General features: G+C 41.0%; 1 long non-coding RNA gene across 1 annotated transcript; it reads right to left on the reverse strand.

Annotated features, from left to right (window-relative positions):
- Positions 1 to 397: 397 nt before the first annotated feature.
- On the reverse strand, positions 398 to 16,884 carry LOC126646190 (uncharacterized). The gene is made up of 3 exons (XR_007630249.1): positions 16,581 to 16,884; positions 6,792 to 6,961; positions 398 to 648 (listed from the first exon to the last, which is right to left on the reverse strand). It is a non-coding gene; the product is annotated as an uncharacterized LOC126646190 (long non-coding RNA).
- Between the last annotated feature and the right edge of the window lie 883 nt (positions 16,885 to 17,767).

The following is a 17,767-nucleotide window of genomic DNA, read 5'->3' on the forward strand; positions in this document are numbered from 1 at the left end:
CGAGTGGCCCGAATGAAATCAGGAAAACTCCTTCCTTAAAGATGAGCTACGCAGTGAATAACAGAACATGGTGCACTAAAAAATTGTAGTGAAAAATCTATTTTTTTAATTGTAAAAACATCATGTACTCATCAGCAGCTTAGAAAAGCTTATTTCTTTACCAAAGATTAATGAAATAATTAAAATGCACAGAGGACACTAAAGAAGGAAACCCTGAAAGCAGACAAATCTCCAAGAAGCAAAGGTATATTCACTCCCCTGAACAAAAAAAAGATGCTCAACTTCCTAAAAGGAAGTTGGACTATTTAAATACTAACCAAGGAAAAAAAGTAATCTAGGTATTCATTAGATTAAAATTATCCTCAGATAAATTAATGTGAACATTAAATACATGTGGATTGCCCTTGCCCTCAGTTAGGGCAGAGTTAAGGTCTAAGCAACTGAAAAATGGTTCTCTCTACTGGGGTGTGGATACTAACATATAGGGCCTCTATCAGTACCTTGTAAATGGTGCTGTTAACAGCTTGGATGTTGAAATCCACTGCTCCTCTTTTGCTAGAGACTGTGTAGTGAAGGAAAAGCTTTGACATTGGGTTGGGAAGTCATGTGCAACCAGAGGTGGCCCCTCTCTCTCCTCTCAGACTGTATCTGTAATAGAAAATATACAGCGATACTCTATGTGGAGTTGTTTTGCACTAGACATAGTTATCCTAGCAATTAAAAGACAATCACGCCCAGAACAGGTGTGGATGCCCCATCCTTGGAAGTATTCAAGGCTAAACTGGATGGGGCTCTGAGCAAACTGGTCTACTGGAAGGTGTCCCTGCCCATGCCAGTGGGGTTGGAATTGGATCTTTAAGGTCCCTTCCAACCCAAACCATTCTGTGATTCTATGAAGAAATGGCTTAATTGTTTAATTAAGTCCTAAATCACCAAAACCAGACAGCAGAATTACTTAAAATAAGCTGGAAGGGGGCTGAATTATCTGACTGCCTAAGTAGTCAGCTATCGGTTAAGTGCAAGTCGTCTTGTAGCTCCAGTCCTTGAGTCTTATAATAAACTTTTGCTTAAAAGCTCAGGCCCAATCTCAGCCAAAATATAAACCATCTACCTGCAATCAGCCTCTCCAGCTTCATAATCTGACAGAAAACCCCTACATGCACCCAAATAGGGGTACTAGTGTCACATGCTGATATGGCATAAAGAGCCACCGTCCTTTGCAGTAGGTGGCTATACCATGCTTATAGACCTACATGATTTTAATCAATTAACTCAAGTTTCCCTAGTCTGTCTTTTCTGATACATATACCAATATACATATGTGATTACAGAAAACATCTCAGGTGGCACTGACCCTTTCAGGAAGACAAGAAGTGCCCTGTTTTCGTTCTGAATCTACGTACATTTTTAGTGTGTCACATATATTGTTAAAAAATAATTAACTTAAAATTGACATGTTTTTCAAGCAGAATTATTTCTTACAATTGTGTATGTGCCATAGTCATCATAAGCCCAGAGACTTCGGGGGAAAAAAACCCCAAAACAACAAACCCGCAATTTTCTGTAACACTTCACTGTAGAGAGGGATTTTCTGCAGTAGAGGGGATGGCATCATTTATGCAGAACCATGTCTTAAGATACATGTTGTGTTAAAAGTATATCAGTTATGTTCCTAACAGACAGACATCTCCCTTATATCACCCACCATCATATCTCCTGCTAATTGGCCTCCTTGTTGACAAGTCTCAGTAGCAAGGTTAAGTACTGGCTGTAAAAGCAATCTTGCCTCTTGCCCGAAGGGTCAGAGCTCAGGCAGACGGTGCAGGAGCCTGCTCGGCCTCTTCCCTGCTTTATATTTTCTGAGAGCTAATAAAACACCAGTGCAATCACTCCTAGCCGGAGGTCTGCCAGCCTCTATGGTGTCTGTGGAGCTGCAGCAATGGGTATGTCATCACAGAGCCACTCAAGTCGTCTGCAAGGGAAAAGGTACTGTCTTTTGCAGCAAAGTTTTAGTAATGCCCAGAGAGGCACTTAAAAAATCCCTGAAGTGACAGCTTACCTTGAACATGTGGCAGCCAAGGCCTGAGCGTCCAGCAGGAGCTCCTCGAAAAGGGATGGGGGTTGGGTTTAGTGTCCCATGCCCCGCAAAAGGTCTTCAAGGTGACTTGTGTTGACCAAATGCAAATCCACTAAATGCTTTTAAAAATGTTGGCCCTAAAATCCCAGTGAGGGGTTGCAGGGAGCAGCCTGCTCTCTGTTTCCCTGGATGAGTGCACCAGTAGGGCATTGCTGGCATCGGGCCATCATCAGAGGGTACGCGTGTCTTGGCAGTCCCAGGCTGGGTTAACAGGTTACACCTGAACCAAAGACCAGAATTCTGCTTGGCTGTTGGGCTCCTTGCACAGCCCTTGGGAATATAACACTATGTATCCTAAGAAGCCATCCAGTTGCAGATACCAGGCAATAACATCAGAAATGCAGCTGCTGGGCTTCCACATGTGCACAAAAGCTGTCTTTGACCAACCTGGCAGATTTACACGTATGACTGACCATTTTAAAATAGAAAAAAAAAAGAAAAAAAAAAGAAAAAAAAAGGGTAACTTGGAGCTGGAGCTGAGCAGTAGCATAGGGAGGGGGGGATGGGGACAGACCAACTGGAAATGTTTCATTAAATTAAAAAAAAAAAAAAGGAAAACAACCCTCCCCCCCTAAATAAAAAAAAAAACCAAGAATTTCACAGCAGAAGAGCACAAAGTGATAGTCTGGTACCTTTTTTGTGGCCTGTGGAAGCCCCTGCAGCCTATTTCCCTACTTTAAAATGGGAGAGGGCTTTCCATGCTAGAAGGTGGCTTTGTTTTGTTTTGTTGGTTTGGTTTTTTTCAATTGTTTCATTTCCCTTCCAGTTAACCATGATTAAAATACAACATATGGCACAACTCTAGAAAAAAAATGCAAAACCCCCAGCTAATGAAAAAAGACTTCAAGTTTCTGTAGTATCCTCTGCTGTTTGCATTTGGTTCTGCTCAACTTTACTTTTCAGACCTCTACTTTCTATCACATATCTTTTTATATCCAGCACTTCTCAGGCAGCATTTCACTGGGAAGTGTAAACTTTGGATTGTTACTCTTCTGGGAAGGTGCCTATTTAAATAAAGAGAAAAATGCTCTCTCACTGAGCCCCTAGACCTTCATGCCAATGTTTCCAGCACAGCCTAAAGTGACCAAAACCAAAAATAGGCCTCGCTTTCTGGCTGGTCAAAAAAACATCAAATACATTCTTGATTCTCTCCCTGTTATTTAAGACTGGAATGTTCATTCACACGCCAGACCGAAGAAGTTGTTTTTTTAGCAGATTTAACAGGAAGCCAGTTGGGAGGGTCAAAGCTGTAACTAATGTGCTCACACATAGTTGAGTAGGACTCTGAAACCACAAATTGCAGGACTGCAGGAAGGAATAGGAGCATGTTTTCTCTGGTTTGCTCTTGCTGCCTCCTTAAGCACACTGCCACAAACAATGACATGAGCCCCTTCTCAGGAAAGACACTTCCACACCGTCACACAGCTCACCCTGTGTAGTGTTACGCACACAGAGCTTGCCTGGGGACTGAGAGCAAGTGTTCCTTGAGAAGAAAGCAAAAAGTCATTTGGCTTCCTTGTAGGACTAACTTCTCTAAAACCCTGTGAGCAGCGTAATGCAGAATTTCTTGATAGAACCAGCAAAATAAATTACAACAAACTATACACATCTTGTACTCCTTGAGTGCAGGGATCAACACTTTCCTGATATTTAGACTATACAATTACATTCCATCACAGTTAGAAGCAGTAGTTGTTTTAGCAATAAAATCACGTAATCCTTTCTTCCTGAAACTGAGAAAAAAAATTTAAATGGTATGGGACTATAAGTAAACAGTTGCAAGAGAGCTCCTGCCATCAGTACGATTCTGAAATAATATGCATACATTGATGGCTGTCACTCATGCCAGTAACACTTTTAAAATGTACCAGAATAGCTCTATTCACAGGTGTTACCAAAGCAATGCCCATCTGCACTCTGAATATTTAGTAAGGAAGCATTAAGACTTCATGTTTTTATACTTCTCTAAGATAGACAGAGCCAGGAAGTTCAACCCTCTAACCACTCAAACCAGGAAAATATAATTAAGGGTGCATTTAAGCACTTCCCAAAATTGGGGTATCACATTTTATGGATAAATGTATTTCATAGAATCATTAAGGTTGGAAAAGACCTCCAAGATCATCAGGTCCACCCATTAACCAAACACCATCATGCCAACTAAACCATAGCAATAAGTGCCCTGTCCAGTCATTTCTTGAACACTTCCAGGGATGGAACTACCTTTCAGGTAGTTGTAGAGAGCAATAAGGGCTCACCTGAGCCTCCTTTTCTCCAGATTAATCAACCCCAACTCCCTCAGCTGCTCATCATAGGACTTACCCTCTAGACCCTTTCCCAGTTCTGTTGCCCTTCTCTGTACATGCTCCAGCACTTCAGTATCTTTCCTGCGGTGGTAGTAGTTTGGTGAGTTCTTCCACCGGTTCCCTCAGTACCCTTGGATGAATCCCTTCTGGTCATGTAGACCTGTGAGTGTCTAAGTGGCACAGAAGCTCACTAAATGGTTCCTCCTGGATTGCAGGGGGTCTGTTCTGCTCCTCATCCCTCTCTACCAGCTCAGGGGGCGGCTGCCCTGGGGATAACCAGTCTTTCCTTTGAGGACTGAGGCAAAGAAGGCATCAAGTACCTCAGTATTTTCCTCATCCTTGATTACAGTGTTCCCCTCCACATCCAATAAAGGATGGAGATTTTCCTTGGCCCTCCTTTTGTTGTTAACGTATTTATAAAAACACTTTTTATTATGTTTCACAGTGGCAAGATTGAGTTCTAGCTGAGCTTTCACCTTTCTAATTTTCTCTCTCCATGACCTAATGACACCCTTGTACCCTTTCTGAGTTGTCTGCCCCATCTTCCAAAGGTCATAAATTCTTCCCCTCCCCTGCCAAGTTCCAGCAAATGCTCCCTATTCAATCAGTCTGATGGTCTTCCCCCTCATCACATTGTTACTTTCTTGTGGCTAGTCTATTAAAGCTAATAACTGCATATTAACTTTTAATTCACATCCAATTTTAACAGGAAAACAATGCCACGTGCCCTGTAAAAGGTTATTGTACACATCTACATGTGTGTACCTACCATCTAAAGCTCTTGCAAGTACCTGCTTTAACTTGGTTGCAGCAGCTCTGCTTTACGACAGTGAGCAGACCCGTGTGCTCAGCTCAACTTGTGTAACAAGGAATTAAATAGAGAGAAAAGCATCCAATCATGTTTTCTTCTAAGAGCTACTTACTTTATTAAGGTCCCTTTGCTGCTGCCATAATAATCATATCTGACATATCCCTAACGAGACTGCACGAGACAGAAGTACTTATGATACGGAGGCAGGATTTGGCTGTTGTCTCTAAATCTGGTCTTTTCTTTAAAACCACTCATATCTCTAGCACCTTGTCATTCCACAAGTTACATGTAAACCCAGTATGTAAGAAGTACTTTGTTTGCTACAGTCATACACGAAATTACCCCACACTACTTGCACTGCAAAAATAGCTCCTGGTTAGCCTTCTCCAAGCTACTTTATGGGTGCCTTGAGCCATACAGTCCCACTCTGTTCTCACCACAAGCAGAGGCCACTTCATACTTGTGAACATCACTGTTATCCTCCTCTGGCCCTCTCCACTTACAGGAAAAGCTCATTCTGCTCACAGTTCACTTCCACAACTGGCAAAAGGGTTGGCCCTGCTAGATGAACCCATTCATTTCTCAATTCCAACCAGTATCCCACTCTCAGGGTAAATGCTACGGACTAAACTTCAGGAGAAAGAATAATTTAAAAAGAAAAAAGTCCAATTGGGATTGCTCAGGCGTTTCTTCCAGCAGAATGTTTTGCTGTCATAGACAAGCTTTAAAAGACACAGGAATTTCCCGTGGAGCAAAACTTGTGGCTCCTGACAATGAGCACTACTGTCCATCTTTTAACTGACTGTCCTTGGATTTGGTTCCCAAATTCCCATACACAGAGAACTTTTCTTGAGCAACCTGTAAAAACTGGACATCTTCCCTCAGACTTTTTGATTCTGTCACTGTTAACAAGCCGGTTTCTCAACTTTTATATTTGCCATTGGCAGCACAAGTCACATAGGTGTTGTTATTAGTGTTTTGTCACCTAATCAATAGCTTGTCAAGACCCAAGCTCTCATTTGGTGGTAGATACTTCAAGAATCCTCCACATTTACAGAGCCAAAACAAAACAGGTGGGGTATGTTGCTGTACAGTTCAGAAAATGTTTCCCATTTAACTCTGTTAGCTTCCTGGGCTAGTCTAAGAGAGCAACAAAGACACCTAACTTTTACTTTTAATGACCAAATGAAAATAAAGATCACCTAAAACTGTCACTGGCAGCCAAAAAAAGGCCAGGACTCTGGAGTGTCCAGTGGGAATGTTTCCTAGCTGCCCTAGGTTTGCATGGTTCAAAGCTTGCTCTCGGCACTGCCAAATGACCAGAGACTACCTCCTCCCAAGTCCTCTGCCAATTCATGACAGGCCAAAAACTCAAAAGAAATCCCTTAGCTCTGCAGCTTTTTGTAGAAACCTCAAAAAGAAAGGCTATTTACGTCTAACTCCTCTGAGATCTGCTCTCTGTATGTATGTTGACATTGAATTTACTGTGCAAACACTAAAAGCCAGAGAACTTCCACCGCAGCATAAGTGCACATACCTTGTTTCCTCTTGCTCTATTCTGTGGCTGTGACCAGTTTCTCACTTGTAACAAGTTGCAATGTCCTAACAAACTCATATCAATTATCTTGCTTCCAAGGTAAGACTGCCAAGTCTTTCACATCATCTCATCACAGGCTTTCTGAGGGGGATTTTCTGAAGACTTTTTTCCTGTTAACAAAAAAAAAGGAAAGTGCACTTGCAACACCCAATAGCACAATTAATATTGTCAGTCAAGTGAAATCTGAAATCTTACACCATCCCAAGGAAGCATTCAACCTGAATTCTGATGATAGCCTTGTTTACCCTGCCTTCCTGGCAATAAACTGGACAACCAATGAAGAAAGTTACCCTTAAGGAAAGATTCCCTGCCACCTCTTTCAAAGATCTTTGAAAGATCTCCCAGGAAGGTGGGAAACCTCCTACCCACAGACACAGGCTTTTGCTAAGCACAAGGAGAAAGTCTCACCCTTTTCAATTCCAGCAGACAGTCAGGGATACTGGGCAGAGACAGCCCAAGTCAGCAGCCTGTCCACACACCATCATCTGGCCAGAGCAATACATCTTGAGGTATTCTTGGTAATTAGCACAGTTTCTCTTACTAATGGACAATCAAGCATGTGCTGGAGTCCATCCAGTCTTTGGCTCATTAACAGGAGGATATGAGATTGTCAATAAAACTCTCTAGGAAAGGGAGGCAGGAATTTGAGACTCTAATCAAAGACCTGTAGGAGGGCCTGAAACCAACTCTTTCTCACCAGCAAGCTCAATATGGCTGTGTCCTGACAGGGCCTGCTGGTTGTTCTGGACATGAGACATGTCAGAAAACAGAATAATGCAGCTTAACTAGGAAACAGGTATTGCATCCTCCATGTCTCACAGGCTGGACCTGAAGTAAAGGAAGTGTTTTTTCTTAATTTATAAGGCATGGAAGTTAACCTCAAAGTACTTTCAGTTCAAAATATGATTTTCTTTTCCTGATAATGATCAAACAGTACACTGTAATTCAAACCCACATCCTAGAAAGGTGAACAGCAAACAGCTACACCAACTGCTCAGGGCACCTGCTTCCAATGATCTACCCTCCTCCTTGCACAAATGTCAGAAGATGAACACCTTCTTAAAGTAATTATCCATCCTCATCCCCTGCCTGCCATCTTGTTTTGTCTGTGCTTCCACTATAGCATACAACCCTTCAACTATACACGATTTCTTTAACTCAAAACATGAATTAATGCAAGCACACTAAATACCATAGTGTGGTGACTTTTTTAATGCATTAAAAATAAAAACAGTATTTCTTTTCTTGCAGGAAGAAACTGCAGACAACCCATGTCAGTAGCTGAATTAAAACAAGTCTTTCTAAACAAAGGTGCTCTTTTCTGGAGACTTAAGCTCAGTCATCACCTCCAGATTCAGTGGACTGTAGCTTCTTCAGCTTTTGGGAAAAACAATTTGACAGTTTGCAGGGAAAGACTTACTTTTATTTATACACATCTATAAATAAAGACTCCATACTGTGGCATCAGCCAGTCAGAGGCATGACAGAAGTTCAGCTTCTTTTGAAGAGAAACAGTCGTGATTATAGTGTGGATCATTTCCTAACTGCAGCTGAAAAATGCATCTTCCCTTATCTACCATTGGTGAAGAGGACTGCATCTGTCAGGTGCCTCTCACTGCCAGGGCTGCAGCCTGCCCTCTCAGGCAGAAGTCAGAAGACAGTGATGCAGATACCGAGGGGAAGGAAATGAAAGAGAAGAGCTTTGCAAAAGGGGGACTTTGCCCTCAGTAATTAAAAGTGCCATGGATTTCCAACCAGCTCTAACAGCTTTCCATCTACAGAAAGACATAAGAAAAAGGGGAACAACACACAGTCCAATTCACTGCCAAAAAGATTGCAGAAATACACCTTCATGAGCATCTTAAAGTATGAGCAAAAGGAAATCTTGAGAGATGGATAGTTTTAGCAAGGCCAAAACATGTAAACAACAGATATCAAGGGAAAAAAAAATAGGGAGGTGGGGGGAAGCGGGAAGGATCCAAATGGATTTAAATCTGTTTCAGGCTACAGAAAACAGGTTTGCTGACTAAGAGCAATGCCTTGAACTACTTAACCACCAACAAGCCTCTTGAAAAAAAGTTATGCCCATAAAGTTATTTACACAACAGCTGGGACTCCTAATTTTTCAAGCCCTGTATCTTCTCTAGTTACAAAACATTTTATATCCCCAGTAGTTCTTGCCCATCACAAAGCAGTGAAAAAGCCCTTATCAAAAACAAGTCAGAAATGCAGAACCTCGAAGGAATTGGACCAGAGACAATCGATTTAGGACTCTGCTCACCGTTTTGTTTAGCACGTTTTCCCTGGTTCTGAGTAGCCCAATATGCTTCTGAAGGACTACGGAACAGTTTGACGTATTGAGGAGGGTAAAAAAAAAAGTTGGTAACAAGTGGTTGTTCATTTTACCTTCGCTGTAAATCTGAGGACAACACACAGGGCACCACATCAATTCCAAACAAGTGCAGGCAGATATACAGCGTGTTGCCTGCCCCGATCATGCCACAGAGCAAAAAAATAAGGCTTGCTAGCAAGACATAAAAATATTCAAATCTGTTGTAAGTAGAAGTCCAGTTTAAGGAGGTCTGAACCCTCCTAACTCCAGAAAATCATCACTACTACCTAGACAGAGTAAGCCAACCCACAGGTCTCAAACAGCCCTACAGCAGAGGCAGATTTCAGCTGGTAATGTGAGCAGCATTTTGAGGAGTAGTGCGGTGCAAGAAGGCTATTCACCAAGACTGGGAAAAAACCCCCACACATTCAAATCAGCTCAAACTCAATCTTTGATAGAGGCATCATGATAGCTGTATCTTGGTGAGTTTTTAGGCAGAAATAAAGAATTTCTGAGGAAGTACAACTACCCCCCTGCGAACTAACTATCCAGGAACGGTAGGCAATCTAATCACCAGTGCTGTGATTGCTTTGCCGCAAGTCCAGAAGATTGGGTGATGGACCACAAAATCATGTCATTCATGTCATGCTTGGTGTTAAAGTACTACATGTTTTGACAGATGAGGAAAGTTGAGGACTGACAGCTATTTCCCTCACTCCTGGAAAGGATTCATAACAAGAGGAACCACAAAGCCATCTGATGCCAGAAAACACAAACCACATAGACCCTGAAACCTCCCTTTCTGCCAAAAGAACTCAGGCTTTGCACTGCCCAGGAGCATGCACTGTCTCTCTCTAAAGGGATCATTTGTCTTTTTTTTGTAGGATGTTTTACTCAGGTCTCTCTAGAGTCCCCTAGTAGGGGAAGCAGATGTACTCAATACTCAATGCTGAAATTATGGAGCCATCAGCATTTGCCATGAATCATTTGGCATCAACCACAAGAGATTTTTTTTTTTCTCTTTTTCTCTCTCTCTCCCTGAAAGTACACAGTTTTTCCTATGTGGGACTGTTTGACTATATCTGGCTGACTTGATCATTGGGAAAAACGATCGCAGGATGTCTGATCAAGCACCAAACACTAACATATACAATTCAATCTCTGATCAATCAACTTTGGTTGTGAAAACTCAATCGTGATTTAAAAAAAAAAAAACCACAACCAAAAAACAACCACAAGAAACAAACCTCAAAAACTTTGAGTCTACTAGAAAATAGTTAAAAAAAAACAAACCACAAACTAAACAAAAAACCAAACCAAACCAAAAAAAACCATCACCAACAAAACCACAAAAAATATCCCACAATTCAGTACAAATAACAAACTAGATAGAGGCAGGGAACATCTATATTGTTTTTTCAAAGCAATAACTGTTATGACTGTACCTCTGAGAATCAGAGCAAGCTCTCCAGTGTTTTGACCTCCAGAAGGTCATGTTCACAAGTCAGTGACCGTAACAGCCAAGCTGGCATTCCCATGCCCACAACAACAGATCCAATTACTTCAACCAACATGCATTAAAAAGCAATTGCAGCACATAAAGCTCCCATTGTTTCCTTAATTCAAATACGTATATCCACAGAAACAAAGAGAACAGCACCCTTGCCATTTCTGTATCTTATACATGCTCTGCTTCTTTACTTTCCTTATACATTTTGTTTTCCACCTTTACTTCCCCTTTTGTTTACCTGTTTGGAAACACTTCACTCATACTCAAACCAAAATAGGGCTGAGTACATTGACTTGATACCTATTTGCTTTGTGAATGTTGTTCTTCTCACCATCATTCACTGCAATTCTTCAGATTTGGCTAAGACAAAATACCATTTTGTTCATCTCTCAATTGCAGATGCAGATCCAGGCGTTCAGTGAAAAATTTGTTTCATGCTTACCTACTTTTGAATTTGCTAAATAACCTAGCAGTTCAATTCATTTTGAGAAGAAACAGAAACCTTCAGTAAGTACACTGCTGAAGTAAAGAAGTTCAAAGGGGATCAACAGCATTTTATAAAAGATAGATTAAGATAAAAATTTACAAGAGCCAACAATAACTACCAACATCCTATCCCCAAGGTCATTTGAGGAATGGCTGGGACCAAATTTCAATGAAAACCCCTTCACAAGTATTCAGCATCTTCTACCCTGTCCCACTGGGTGGGGATTGGGTTTGTCTTCCTCCCTGGAAGGCCCAAGACCATCACCAAATCTGGCAGCTCTGTGGGCTCCCATGCTTGCACCTCAGCTCCTGCACTGCCCAGATATGACAGCACTGGCTGTGTCTCACACAACACAGGGACAATGTTGCCACCAAAATCTTCCATCACCTCTGCATTCTCCTTGGGCAGACAGAGCTCTGCTCAGTGGTTCCCAAGTGGTAGAGAAGTGTGCCCTGGCTGCTGCTTGTGGGCCCAGGAACACGCACTGATCACAGGAGAGGAGCTGTGCTGACCTGAAAGGGGAGCTGAATGTGCAGCTTCATGTGGCTGCTAATCAAGAAGCTATTTATGCCTACTTTTTAAATGTCCCTATTTACTTTAAATAAAGCTGTGTTAGAAGAGCCAAAACAAAAACACCTATCTGGAGTGTAGTAGACAAAACTTGCTGTGAAAGTGATATTGCTGCAGAAAAAAAAGATGTCGTCCATTTTGCAAGGTTGCTAAATTATGTATTATTAAGGGCAGCATACAGTGATCTATTAATACATCTAGAGTCCTTTGTTACCCTATTATCAATAACAAACCTGTACTATTTTGGGAAATGACCTTTCTCCACAGCATGGTATAGCATGAATCAGGAACCTCCTGGGCTGTAATTCCAGCCCCACTGTTGACTTGCTGCATGATGAGGAAAAAATTGCTTTAACCTCCCAGGTGCTGTTTCTTTTTCTGTAAAGTTGTAGTGACACTCACCTACCTCTGAGCTCAGTGGATTGCCTTACTCAGTTCAAATATTTGAGCAGAGCTCTGAGGATGCAAAATGCCAGATCAGCGTGACATATTGCTACAGCTGCTTAAGGATTTTACCACAGCAGAAATTCAGTTGCAGACCTGTAAGATTCCCCTTTCACAGGTGAGAACTTACAGCCACTAGCTTTAGGCTACAACTCACCACCAAGTAACATTAAACTTGCCACAGTGATTCCAGCTACAGAGTTTCTAAACACACAAGAAAGAAAATCTCAGTACTTGTTTCCACCTCCACAGCAGCAGAATTCAGGGTGATGTTAACAATCTACATAATGGCAAAGGATACACCTAAAATAACAGCATACAGAGACCATAGGATGACAATTACTGGGACGAGGGGAATGCACAGTGGATACTCAGTTGATACAGTCTGGGACACTTCAAATGTCAAAAAAATAAAAGCTGGGTTATAGGAAGTTACAGAGATCAAAAAAATAGAGCAGAGACTGTAACAACACCAGCTCTTTCTCTCTCTCTAAATAAATAAAAGTCATGACTAAATGAAGTCATTCTGAAAACATGAATTAGTTCATATGCATATTTCATTTGCTTTGGCAGAATATTCCCAGGCTTAAACCCCTCAAATTGCAGTAACAGGTGGGAAACACAAATTACAGGAATGTGCATAAGCACACAGTAAACTTGGAAAAAACAATCACATAACTCTTTTCTGAGGGGCAGAGATCAATTTGTTTTCAACATCTCAGTTCTCTCCTGCCTCTCTACAAAAGAAAAGTCTAAATACCATGAGTATTTGAGAGTTGTCTAATAACTCTCTTTAATAATTTCACCAACGGCTTCCAAATAAAACTTACTTTGTGGCTTGAAACCCATCCTGCCGGAGGAAACTCCATTCCTTCAGTTCTTTGTAATTGACGGCACAACTCAAATTCGTAAATCTGCATCTCGAATTCTTCAGAAATAAAGTGAGTTTCACGGCATGGAAGATTTAACCTGAAAGCCACAACACTGTACCCATATTTATGTGAGGAAGTTCCCAGGGTGAACACTATTCCTCCATCACAATGATCCTCAAATGCCCTCAAAAACTCCTTAACTATTATTTAAAAAGAACTTTGTTTTACAGACAGATAGCAATATATTTGACATGGATGTTAAAGTATGGCATGATTCAAGTTTTATAAGAATTAAATTATGGCAGTTATTGAAATCCATGCTTGATTTTAATATTTTGTATGTCTCTACTGACAGATTTCATTTACTGATTCTAATTAGCAGTGCCCAGAGACAGCTTTTTCAGGTTCTTCAGACTGAACTATGGTAAAATTTTAGACCTGGGTTTTGGATACATGGATATACAGGACAGGAAAACACATTATTTAGTGGTTGAATGTAAGTGTTAGGAAACAAAGGGGGGCATTTCCTCTCCTGGGCAGAAAGCTCTGACTGAGCGGAACACCTTAATGTGAACACATAGGTCCCACTGGTCACTTTTGCTGCTAAAACTTATTCCTGCAACACCTTGGATTGTTTTTTGTTTTTTTTTAACTCAAGTACTTCATAAAAAAAAAAAAAAGTAGAAATTTCATCCATAGGCCAAGATCGGGGGGGGGGGGGGTGTGATGAAAGGCTAAGGAGGCCTTTTACCAGTGTACTACAGCCCACCCTGAGGCGGGGCAGCGCTATCCCCGAGGCAGCGGAGGCAACGCGCCGAAGGGCCGAGCGCTGCTATACAGCACCATCTAAGGGCTCTCCACAGGTACTGCTGAGGGGACCTATGGACTGAGCCCTATGGACGGGACTGCGGCTGCTCCCAGCTGGGCTCCCGGTCACACTCGCTGCCCTCACATCGCTGTCGTCATAGCAAAACTCCCTGAGCAATTGATTCCACCACTGCTTCATCGAGAACCATCTAGAAAATTAAGTTACCCAGAAGCTGGCTGTGGAATAATTTTCAGAATAACAGGATTTATCTTTGGCACCGGTAGCAATTTGTTTCTCTCTCTGCCAACGTCTCGGAGTGTAAACAAGGTGGTTTATTATTAACTCTCTAGATTTAGGCACAGGAGGAGAGAAGATGTTATGACTTTTAAGTTTAGAAACTAAAAAACAAGACTAGCCTTAATTCTATCCAACTTAAGCAATATTTAAATATGTTTCAGCTTTTCAATGCAAAATTCTTTTTCTTCCTAATTTATACAAGCCTTTCTCATAAAAATCTCTTCTTCTGGGGTGATTTTTCATGCAGTCTATATGAGGAAATGCCACACTAGCCTGAGGATCCCCTTAGTCCAGCCTTAATCTCAAGGAGGAACCAACAGAGGAAAAAGAAAAATTATGAAACCAAAAGCGCTCAAACTGTCCGACAGAAATGTCCTTGCAATTCAGATGTTCACTAAGGTTCAAATGTTCAAAAATGTTAGATGAGAGTTATCCAGACCAGACTAATTCATGGGATCTGTGCGTGTCTCCACAGCAATGTTTTCAAAGATGAAAGAATTGGCAATGGGCCAAACAGGATTATTTTAATTATCCCAGTTTCCCTCTGAAATTTCCTGTCTCATTGCATATGAAATTTACTACCCCAAAAATGGAAAACTGACTCATCTAATGGGACAAAACTCAGCCACAGCCTGTATTCCAGGACCCTTATTCAATCATGTGTAAGGTACATGCTCAAATGCTGACCTTTCCTGACCTCGGGGTATGGAAGGTCAGTAGCATTTCTAATATAAGAAAGTGCACAGCAAGGAATTGTGTGTGGTGGAAATGGGTGTGTGGAGCAGCGGCTTCCAGCTAAACTGAAAGCCACGTGCATTTTGCAAGACATGAAACCAGGACTATCAACATATGATAATTCAAAATAACTTGAATAATAATCCAAAAACCAAAATAATCCTGGTACAGAAATAAAGCACTTGGTGGTTTTAAAGTTGTCCTAGTGCTGTACAGTGGGCATGGTCTGGCCAGTTGTTGCAGATGTGGAAATGACAGCACCAAAGAGTCCCACGGTAAAGACTTCTTCACTTATAAGAGAATGCCACATTCTAATGGATAATGAAAAGGAAAACTAAAGGATAACAGTATATGATTTACTTACAGTTTGAAGCATTAATTTTCAAATCTGTTTAGGTTGTATTTCCACTGCATGCAGAAAGAACAAGTGCTGCATCACAGCACTTAAAAACAACAAAAGGGGTTTTTTTACTTTTACTGAAATTGTTTTTCATCTGTAGCTCTTGTCCTAAGTTCTCTACTTCTGTAAATCAGAAGTTAAGAACATGGCTTCAGTTACTTGTTTTGAGTCCTGCAGATATCAAATATTAGCAGCTGTTGTTCAGTGAAGACAGACAAATCATATTCACAGCTCAAAATAAAGAAATCCTGTTTTGGTGAACACAATTTGCTCTGTTCAGCAAGCAAGGGTATGAAAAGTCATTCCTCTTAGCCTCAAACAGCAGTCAGGATTTCTAGGTAGATCACTTTGTCAAGATTAATGCAATTTAAAAAAGAGAGCAATATTTGCAATGTAATTCACATTCCCATTTGCTGGTTATTTTACTTGATCGAGCTCTGCCAGATACCATGCACTTGCCACACTTTTGACATGATATGTATAGAACAGAAACCCGTTTTTTATGGGGTTGCCTGTTCTGGCATGAGAATCTGATCTCCATTGTGCAATTACGGCAATATTAGTCCTCTCTGGGAATTTTATGAGATTGGGATAGCTGAACAGCGGACTTTCTCTTTGAACTTCAAAACTGAGGGGACACCAAAGCATAACAGGCTTGTGAAACACATGCTGACTTTCTAATATGTTGACCCATGCTGCTCTTAAAAGCTACCAACAAGTAGAGGGGAGAAGTCAGTAGTGGAGGTGACGGGGAAAAGGAGAAAACCAGCACACTGACAAGGCATTATTTTCTACACAATGTCCACAAGCTTACAGGTGTCTCAGGATCATAACACTCTTGGCAGAAAAAGTATCAAAATACTTAGTTGTTTCTTACTCAGATCTGGAAGTAAAAGACAAGCATCAGAGTAACAATAGAAGCTCCTAAGATTCTGACATTGTAAGGCACATTAATGTGTCTTGTGATGCCACTAAAGAGCTTTTGTCCAGTTAGACTAACAATTTACAGTTTCAAATTAAGGTGAAACAAGCAACTTACTCTTTGCACTTATTTTACAGGCTCTGACAGCTTTTATCAGACAAAAAACACACTCAGTGCAGATTCCTAATCATTTTCAAACACATTCAATAACCCTCCTCATTCAGTTTGTGACATCCTTTCTAAAAGATGTAAACCAGCAAATTCTTAGCACCCTAATTTCCCTTTCCTCTATGGATTATTTTGCCTACTCCAAAATACTTGCAAAGCTTCTCTAAATAAGAGTAAACCTTACTGTGATAGTTGAAGTCTGTTTCTCCTTCCATGAGAGGAGGGTCTGACACCATAGTCTGGGAACCAGCTCAGCTCTTTTTGCCGAAAAACAGCAGGATACATCTTAGCATGGTTGACTTGTCTCCAAACTTCTCATCCTCCACATCTTCCTAGGATGCTGTCTGCTTTATTCTAAGATTTGATGAGAAAGAGAAGGAAGACTAAAGGGCAAAGGTAACAAAGAGGTCAAGAAGAGACGGTTTCCCTCAGATGCTGCTAACAGACACCGAGCAACAGTTTCACACGACTTCAGAACCTTGCTGGTGAGCTCTGTCCAAGGCCAGGTTCACCAAGGTTACAGGAAAAAGAAAAGGTTGTATTTTTGTTGATCAACACTGCTAAGCAATGGAGCCACAAAAATTAACATTACTCCTGCCTTCTGTTGGTTGCAGTTAGAGAACTGCGAACAGGATCACAGATTCAGATCACCTTTTTCATTGAGACTGTGTAACACTGCAAGCCACACAGTCCACGGAGCATCTTCTCATTATACACACATTGCACATCCCCAGCCACTGCAGTCTGCACAGTGCGGGTCAGCCCAACTATCTGAAGTTGTAACAGCCCTGGGGTTCTAACAGGTCATAATCTTTAGGTTGTAGTAGTCACTTTCAATTGAAGAAACGAAGCAAAAATAGCATTAATCCCTGATTAACTTCATGAATATTTGGGTAATGTTAAAACATGGGCAAGTAAAGCTTTTTTTTAGGTTACTCTACCAATGGAAGTAAGCGAAAATCAAGACATAGTAAGTAACATAGAGCAGCAACTCACTTTGCCATATTATTTTAAGGAAAAAGACATCATGCATTCTGAAAAGCGAAGATTTTGATTTTTCCTAAAAGTAAACAATCATTTACTCAAACTACAAGAACTTCTAACTATTCCCCATTTAGCCCAAACTTACAAACAAACCCACCTAGTTCCAACAAGTGTCACATCAGAATGGTCCTATGCAATATACAAATCCTTAGAAAACAGGAAAGGGAATTGAATTTATAACTTTTGTAAGCCTCACACAGCAAACACTCTGGATCAACACTATTTTCTGTGACTTGCCAGTGAATTATTCAAGATAATTCTTACGCTCCCATGGGAGGAAATAAAGAGAAAAATAGACATTCTTCTTGCTGCTCCATAAGGTACCTT

This window comes from Myiozetetes cayanensis, unplaced genomic scaffold, assembly GCF_022539395.1.
Source record: "Myiozetetes cayanensis isolate MyiCay16 unplaced genomic scaffold, myiCay2020 scf33, whole genome shotgun sequence".
NCBI classification, from domain to species: Eukaryota; Metazoa; Chordata; class Aves; order Passeriformes; family Tyrannidae; genus Myiozetetes; species Myiozetetes cayanensis.